At 34.1% G+C, this 9,665-nt stretch overlaps 1 non-coding gene across 1 annotated transcript; it reads right to left on the bottom strand.

Moving 5' to 3' along the window:
* Positions 1-3,764: 3,764 nt before the first annotated feature.
* Positions 3,765-3,871, bottom strand: LOC139860672 (small nucleolar RNA R71). Its single transcript, XR_011763302.1, has one exon. It is a non-coding gene; the product is annotated as a small nucleolar RNA R71 (small nucleolar RNA).
* Positions 3,872-9,665: the final 5,794 nt, after the last annotated feature.

Below are 9,665 nucleotides of genomic sequence, written 5' to 3'. Positions count from 1 at the left end.
ATTAGAATCTAGTGCTCTCTGATAATAAAGAACAGCCCTAGTCTTATATACTGACTACCCAATTCTAGTAAAATTTTTAAAAATTTTCAATTAAATGAACTCAAAATCATGTTTATACATATTTATGAACGATAAAACTAGGTGTTAACACCGAAATTATTGTAACCTCGGAAAGGACATAAATTGAGAAACAAACCAAAATGTTAAAATTCATTCAAAATGGAATAGAGGACGATAAAAAGGAAAATAAAAGCCAAGTGTGGGAAAATTTACCAAGTTATCTTAAACATATGTCACATATATCTGTAACAAATAACTGAAAATACTTTTGCTTTGGACTAAACTAAACCATTTTACCCGATGAAAGAAAAGAAGAGATGGATCTACACGATGAATCAATTCCATCATTAAAAGGAAGTAAAGTCTTCCGAAAAAGACACGCGCTTCTTGATTTAGGTCAAGAAGTTGTCGTCTAGACCAGCTGTAGGTTGACGAAAAATCTAGAAAAGTCATCTCTAAAATCAGCAGGAAATCCACGGACCTCAGCATCAAACAGGGTCGCCAAGTGGTCAGATTTATCCTAACCATGAGAAGGATTTATCTCGTAAAATGGGGGGGCACCGTGCAAATTAGCTGGATAAGACTAATGAATCAGATCCCCAGAAAGGATAATCTCCTTAAAGATTAAAAATCAGCTTTTAAGCCTGATATTACTCAATCCTAGAGATTGACTTTAAAGATTGAGAATTACAAACTCATGGAATTCGATGATATCTAAACTCGAGCTTGAACGAGAAAATATTTTGATCAAATTAAAACCGATTTGTTTTCTGAAAACCCATTTTCAATGCGTTCATTACCATTGAACGTAAAATCCTAGAAATTCACCTGGAATTCATTAGGTCACCTGAACTAAATCGGGTGTCAACCGTAAGAACGGTGGTTGCATAGTGGTCAAAGACAGGACCTTGTGCCAGACCGAAAAATCATAAGGGTGAGCTTTACTATTGCTCCTACCAAGGATAGTAATTGCGTCCGACACGTTATAGACCATAATCAAATGCATGTCATTAGACATTGCCTTAACAGTTGCTTGTTCAACGCCTTCCTTTACAACCGGACGGTAGTTTATCGAAAGGTAATATACGGGACAAGTAAACTGGACGTGTTACTTTCCAAATACAAGGTTAGCAAGTGGGTGACACAAAACCGCAAGTTTTGAGCTAAAATTTTCAAATCTGAAACCCACCAAACCCACAAAAATATTTTGCAAACACCGGTGAAGGGTTATTCCGGAAAACTTATCTAGGGTAAAAGCTAGATTGAATTTTCAAAAGATCAAATATTTTCATAAAGATCCAATTTCCTTAAGGATCTACATTTTCATAGTCATGTGGGACTGTAAACCGCCTTTCAAATGTGCACTTTGCTTTGGAAACCGAAAGTAAATCGGCTATTTGATTGCAAGTGTCGTTGACCTAAACCCGAGGCAACTGTGGATGACACACCCACCTTTAACCATGGTTCTATCGTTACTATCATTGTTTATACCGCCGTATAGAAATCACTGATGTACAAAGTGTGAAGAATAAAGAAGTGATTCTAGTATTTCAAGACGATATTGTTGAGGACAAGCAACGCTCAAGTGTGGGAATATTTGATAATGCTAAAAACGAACATATATTTCATAGCATTATTCCTCAAGAAAGACAAGCTTTTAGTTGCAATTGTTCTATTTACAAGTGATATTCGTTTAAATAATAAAAGGTGAAGACAAAAGACAGATTCGATAAATTGAAGACGCAAACGACCAAAAAGCTCAAAAGTACAAAATACAATCAAAGAGGTTCCAATTATTGATAAGAAACGTCTCGAAATTACAAGAGTACAAGATTCAAAACGCAAAGTACAAGATATTAAATTATACGCAAGGACGTTCGAAAATCCGAAACCGGGAGCAGAGTCAACTCTCAACGATCGACGCAACGGACTAAAAATTACAAGTCAACTATGCACATAAATATAATATAATATTTAAATAATTCTTATAATTATTTAATATATTATATTATTTATAAAACCGTCGGCAGAAGAAAACAACCAAAAATGAGCCTCCCCAGCTGGCCATGCGATCGCATGGCCTGGAAGGCATAAATCCATGCGATCGCATGAGCCCCAGTTCCAGCCCACATGCCTATAAAAATCGAGCTTTGGTGCACCAAAAATATAATCTATCTTTCTCTTTTCTCATTCATACGATATATTTATATTTATAATTTATATTTTAATTTTAATTTTAATTATAATTCTAATAATAAGGGTATGTTAGCGAATATTGTAAGGGTGTAAGTCGAAATTCTGTCCGTGTAACGCTACGCTATTTTTAATCATTGTAAGTTATGTTCAACCTTTTTACATTAATGTCTCGTAGCTAAGTTATTATTATGCTTATTTAAAACGAAGTAATCATGATGTTGGGCTAATTACTAAAATTGGGTAATTGGACTTTGTACCATAATTGGGGTTTGGACAAAAGAACGACACTTGTGGAAATTAGACTATGGGCTATTAATGGGCTTTATATTTGTTTAACTAAATGATAGTTTGTTAATGTTAATATAAAGATTTACAATTGGGCGTCCCTATAAATTACCATATACACTCGATCGGACACGATGGGCGGGGTATTTATATGTACGAATAATCGTTCATTTAACCGGACACGGGAATGGATTAATAGCCACTAGAATAATTAAAACAGAGGTGAAATTATGTACAAGGACACTTGGTATAATTGATAACAAAATATTAAAACCTTGGATTACACTCAGTCGACATCCTGGTGTAATTATTAAACAAAGTATTAAAATCTTGTTTCAGTTTAAGTCCCCAATTAGTTGGAATATTTAACTTCGGGTATAAGGATAATTTGACGAGGACACTCGCACTTTATATTTATGACTGATGGACTGTTATGGACAAAAACCAGACGGACATATTAAATAATCCAGGATAAAGGACAATTAACCCATGGGCATAAAACTAAAATCAACACGTCAAACATCATGATTACGGAAGTTTAAATAAGCATAATTCTTTTATTTCATATTTAATTTCCTTTATTTTATATTTAATTGCACTTCTAATTATCACATTTTTATTGTTATTGTATTTAATTGCACTTTTAATTATCGTACTTTTTAATTATCGCAAGTTTATTTTATCGCACTTTTATTATTCGCAATTTCATTATCGTTATTTACTTTACGCTTTAATTTAAGTCTTGTATTTATATTTATTATTTTACATTTGGTTTTAACTGCGACTAAAGTTTTAAAATCGACAAACCGGTCATTAAACGGTAAAAACCCCCCTTTATAATAATAATATTACTTATATATATATATATATTTGTATTTTTATAAAAGTAAACTAATATTGCGTTAAGCTTTGTTTAAAGATTTCCCTGTGGAACGAACCGGACTTACTAAAAACTACACTACTTTACGATTAGGTACACTGCCTATAAGTGTTGTAGCAAGGTTTAAGTATATCCATTCTATAAATAAATAAATATCTTGTGTAAAATTGTATCGTATTTAATAGTATTTTCTGCAAAAATATAAGCTATTTTATATACTACTCTGCTAAAACATCAAGAAGCCAAAGATTGGTTAGAATCATTACCTGAAGGAGCGATTGACACATGGGATGTTTTAGCTAAGAAATTTCTTAAAAGATTCTTTTCGGCATCTAAAGCCGTTAGACTTCAAGGAGAAATTGTTACGTTCGCGCAAAAGCCAAATGAAACATTATATGAGGCGTGGACAAGATTCGGAAAGTTGTTGAGAGGATGTCCTCAACATGGTTTAGACACTTATCAAATAGTACAAATATTCTACCAAGGATGCGATGTTGCTACACGAAAAGACATCGACACAGCTGCTGGTGGTTCCATTATGAAGAAAATCGCAACTGAAGCTCACAATATTATTGATAACAAAGCCTCCCACTCACATGAGTGGTACCAAGAAAAAGATATTCTTCATTCATCTAAAGCGGCTAGATCCGATTCTACCCATGAGTTTGATTCCATTTCCGCAAAGTTAGATGCTTTCGAGAGACGAATGGAAAAGATGACTAAAGATATTCACGCAATATGAATTAGTTGTGAGCAGTGTGGAGGACCACATTTGACAAAAGATTGTCTCAGTATTGAACAAACAATGGAACAAAGAGAGAATGTTTCATACATGAACCAAAGGCCTGGAAATAATTATCAAAATAATTATCAACTGCCAAGACCAAACTACAATCAAAATCAGAATTATAACCGAAATGTTCCATACAACAACCAACAAGGTCCTAGCAATCAACAAGTACCTAATAATACTTACAACCAGCAAAGACCTATTTTTCCAAATAAACCACCACAAACCGATGATAAAAAGCCAAATTTAGAAGATAAGATGTCGAAGCTAGTTGAATCTCAAACTCAATTTTTCACATCTCAGAAACAAACTAATGAACAAAATGCTCAAGCATTTAGAAATCAACAAGCTTCTATTCAAAATCTGGAACAAGAAGTAAGTAACCTATCAAGGTTGATAGGTGAAAGAAAACCGGGGAGTCTACCTAGCGATACAAATGCTAACCCCCGAAATGAAACAGCTAAAGGTATTACCACAAGAAGTGGTATTACACTCAAACCACCTGAAATGCCTGTAATTTCTGATGTCTCTATTCCTAATACACAGGCACCACATCCTGAGCAAGAGAAGGAAACAGAACCGGTAGTTGAAAAGGTTAATGAAGATAACAAAGTTAAGGCAAAGCCTTACGTTAAACCATACCAACCACCGCTTCCTTACCCGAGTAAAATGAGAAAAGAAAGACTTGAAGCCGAGCAATCCAAATTCTTAGATATGTTTAAACAAATAAATGCCAAACTTCCTTTCATTGATGTGATTTCAGGAATGCCAAGATATGCTAAATTCCTGAAAGATCTAATCACAAATAGAAAGAAAATGGAAGAACTCTCGGCTGTTGCAATGAATGCTAATTATTCTACAGTGCTGTTGAATAAACTACCAGAAAAATTATCAGATCCAGGAAGTTTCACAATTCCATGTTTTCTGGGTAGTCTTAGTTCAATAGAAGCATTGGCAGACTTAGGTGCTAGTATAAATTTAATGCCGTATTCATTATACGCTAAACTAGACCTTGGAGAATTGAAACCAACACGAATAAGCATACAACTAGCCAATCGATCAATAAAATATCCTCGAGGGATAATGGAGAACATGCTAGTTAAAGTTGGTACTTTAGTATTTTTAGTAGACTTTGTTATTCTGGACATGGAAGAAGATTCTCGAGTCCCTCTTATTTTAGGAAGACCATTTTTAAACACGGCTAAAGCAATAATATACGTGTTTGGTAAGAAATTGACCCTACGTATAGAGGACGAGAGTGTTACCTTTTCTGTTGATAGAGCCATGCAACAACCGCAATCTGCAGATAATACATGTTATTATATTCAAACTATAGATTCACAAGCAGAATTGTTACAAGAATTTCTAGAATTACAAGGAACAGGAGAATGTTCTTTTGGAGAAGGAACTGAACCAATTGATGAAGCTGAAATGTTAGCTACACTCATGTCTAATGAATATGAACCAACGATAGAAGAACTTCAAATGCTAAAAGAGGAAGACATATATCGATACAAATCATCGATAGAAGAACCACCGATATTAGAATTAAAGCCACTTCCAATCCATTTGGAATACGCTTATTTACATGATGAATCTGAATTACCTGTAATAATCTCGTCTTCTCTTACGAAAAATAAAAAATATCAACTCATTTCTGTGCTAAAAGATCATAAACCAGCTATTGCATGGAAGATTCATGACATTAAAGGCATAAGTCCTTCATATTGCACACATAAAATCCTTATAGAAGAAGGTCATAAAACATATGTGCAACGCCAATGAAGACTAAATTCAAATATGCAAGATGTTATTAAGAAAGAAATTATTAAACTGCTAGATGCAGGTTTAATTTATCCAATTTCTAATAGTCCATGGGTAAGCCCAGTTCAATGTGTACCTATGAAGGGTGGCATGACTGTCATCACAAATGAAAAAGATGAGCTTATTCCTACTAGGACTGTAACAGGATGGCGTGTTTGTATTGATTATAGAAAATTAAATGACGCCACCAGAAAAGATCACTTTCCTTTACCTTTCATTGATCAAATGTTGGAAAGGTTAGCTGGGAACAGTTACTATTGTTTTCTTGACGGTTTCTCCGAATACTTTCAAATTCCAATCGCACCCGAGGACCAAGAGAAAACCACATTCACGTGCCCTTATGGTACTTTTGCTTACAAACGCATGCCATTTGGACTTTGCAACGCCCCTACAACCTTTCAAGGGTTCATGATGGCGATTTTTCACGACATGATAGAGGAATGCATGGAAGTTTTCATGGATGACTTTTCAGTCTTCGGTGATACTTTTAAAACATGTCTAGTTAATCTTGAGCGAATGCTTATTAGATGCGAACAATCAAATCTAGTACTTAATTGAGAGAAATGTCATTTCATGGTTAAAGAAGGCATCATTCTTGGTCATAAAATTTCAAAGGAATGAATTGAAGTGGATAGAGCTAAAGTAGATGTAATTGCTAAGCTTCCACATCCCACCAATGTTAGAGGAGTTAGGAGTTTTCTAGGGCATGCCGATTTTTACCGACGTTTCATAAAAGACTTTTCTAAAATTGCCACTCCTATGAATAAACTCCTAGAAAAGGATGCTCCATTCATATTTTCAGATGAATGCATCAAATCTTTTAATATTCTTAAAGAAAAACTTACTAATGCACCGATCATGATAACTCCAAATTGGAATCTACCATTTGAACTCATGTGCGATGCAAGTGATTTTACAATGGGAGCGGTTTTAGGTCAAAGAATTGAAAAACGATTTCAACCTATCTATTACGCTAGTAAGACGTTACAAGGAGCACAAACGAATTACACAACTACTGAAAAAGAACTCCTTGCTATCGTTTTTGCTTTTGACAAATTTCGTTCATATCTCGTTCTAGCTAAAATGGTGGTCTATACTGATCATTCAGCTCTTAGATACTTGTTTTCAAAACAAGATGCCAAACCACGATTAATCCGTTAGATCTTACTCTTACAAGAGTTTGATATTGAAATCCGAGACAAAAAGGGAGCAGAAAATCTCGCCGCTGATCATCTTTCTCGTCTTGAAAATCCTGAATTAGAAGTTCTAAATGAACGGCTATACAAGACAACTTTTCTGATGAATATCTATTGAAGATCGATTATAATGAAATTCCATGGTTTGCAGACTATGCAAACTACTTAGTATATGGATTCCTTGAAAAAGGGTTGTCGTACCAAAAACGAAAGAAATTCTTTAGTGATATAAAACACTATTGTTGGAAAGATCCACATTTATTCAAAAGTTGTCCCGATGGAATAATACGCCAATGCGTATTCGGAGATGAAGCTAGTCAAATCTTAAACCATTGTCACACAGGACCAACAGGAGGGCATTATGGGCTTCAACTCACAGCAAGAAAAGTTTACGACGCTGGATTCTATTGGCCTACAATTTTCAAAGACGCACACCTTCTTTGTAAATCCTGTGATGCTTGTCAAAGGGCCGGAAAAATAAGTCAACGTGATGAAATGCCACAAAATGTCATTCAAGTATGTGAAGTATTCGACGTTTGGGGTATTGACTTTATGGGTCCATTTCCAAAATCTCATAATAATCTCTACATTCTCGTTGCCATTGATTATGTATCTAAATGGGCAGAAGCACAAGCTCTCCCAACTAACGATGCACGAGTTGTAGTCAACTTCTTAAAACGTCTTTTTGCAAGGTTCGAAACACCGAAAGCTTTAATAAGTGATCGGGGTACTCATTTCTGTAATAATCAACTTGAGAAAGTTCTCAAAAGATATGGAGTAACTCATAAAATCTCAATCGCTTATCATCCACAAACAAGTGGACAAGTTGAAAATACCAACCGAGCATTAAAACGTATTCTAGAGAAAACGGTAGGATCAAATCCAAAGGAATGGTCCATAAAATTGGAGGATGCACTCTGGGCTTTTAGAACAACCTACAAAACTCCAATTGGCACCACACCTTTTAAACTCATTTACGGAAAAGCATGTCACCTTCCAGTAGAAATTGAGCACAAAGAATTTTGGGCTTTGAAGACATGTAATCTTGATTTGCATGAAGCCGGACGTCTACGATTAAGTCAACTAAATGAATTAGAAGAATTAAGACATGATGCATATGAAAATTCGTTAATCTATAAGGAAAGAACGAAGAAATGGCATGTTAAAAGAATCATAAGTTCAAAGAATTTAAGGAAGGAGACATAGTTCTTCTTTTCAATTCACGATTCAAGCTATTTTCTGAAAAATTGAAATCAAGATGGTCTGGACCATTCGTAGTCAAAAGAGTTTTCCTATACGGAATAATAGAATTGATAAGTTCAAATGGGATTGAATTTAAAGTTAATGGTCACAGAGTTAAACATTATATAGATGGTCCGATGGAAGTAAACAATGAAGTTAATCAAAATTTCAACACCACAGCTACCTAAGTGTGGGGAGATACAAATGTTCTAAGATATAATGCTTTCTAGAGTTAGATTTTCTGTTTTCGTGTAGTTCTCAAAAATGGAATCCGAATGGTCTTTCCCAAGCAGACCCTAAAGAACTAGTCTTCTCCATCCATTCTGAATTTTTGTGTTTTTAGGTTTTACGAGATGAAGAATTCCTTCGATTTAAACCATGGTCTACTACTACATGCTATGATTACTAAATGTAATAATAACATCTTCTCGAGTGAACTGGTATCATTCATAAGAGGCAAAATGGACGAAGTAAGGAAAGAACTCAGGAAGAATCATAATAAGATACATTTTGGTAAAGGAAAATCAAAATCCGCAACAAAAAGAAGAGCACGACACCTTGAAAGATGTCATAAATGCGGAAAATGGTCACACGAAGGGAAATGTTCGAACAATCAAACGCATTCCAATTCTGAATTCGTTACTCTATGCAGAGAAAGACCATTCATATGTTTAGAAGAAAAGTTATTGAAAATTCGAGGTTACGCTTATGTAGCTATGGAAAACCAAATCGAACGACTCTCTTATGAGTTGACTAAAGCAGGTCTCTGAGAATTTTATCTCATAGGTAAGTATGTACAGTTTTTATTTTTATTTATTGCTTTTAACCTTTTGATAATAAACGCTGAATCGTTCGCTATAAAGTATTAAATTGATATTCAATAAAATTAGGTATAATCAACCGAAATTATTGATATCATACAAAAATTTAGTGCATCACTGTGAAATTTACCGTTTATTCATAAGGTATAAATATCTTTAATCAATCAATTCAAAATATTTTAGAAATTCATCAGGAGTATAACTAGGTAATATAGCCGAAATTACTTTACCCAAAAGAGGGACGTATATTTTTGATAATATTTGATTGATTAAAGTAGGATAAAAGACCAAAAAGATTTTAATTTTATTATTGCCTTGTTTTTAAAATTAATATAAAACTATATTATTTTAAATGTAAAATTGTAAAATTA

Source organism: Rutidosis leptorrhynchoides, chromosome 7, assembly GCF_046630445.1.
Source record: "Rutidosis leptorrhynchoides isolate AG116_Rl617_1_P2 chromosome 7, CSIRO_AGI_Rlap_v1, whole genome shotgun sequence".
NCBI classification, from domain to species: domain Eukaryota; kingdom Viridiplantae; phylum Streptophyta; class Magnoliopsida; order Asterales; family Asteraceae; genus Rutidosis; species Rutidosis leptorrhynchoides.
The sequence above is the reverse complement of the archived record's forward strand: the minus strand, read 5'-3'. Positions and strand labels throughout refer to the sequence as shown.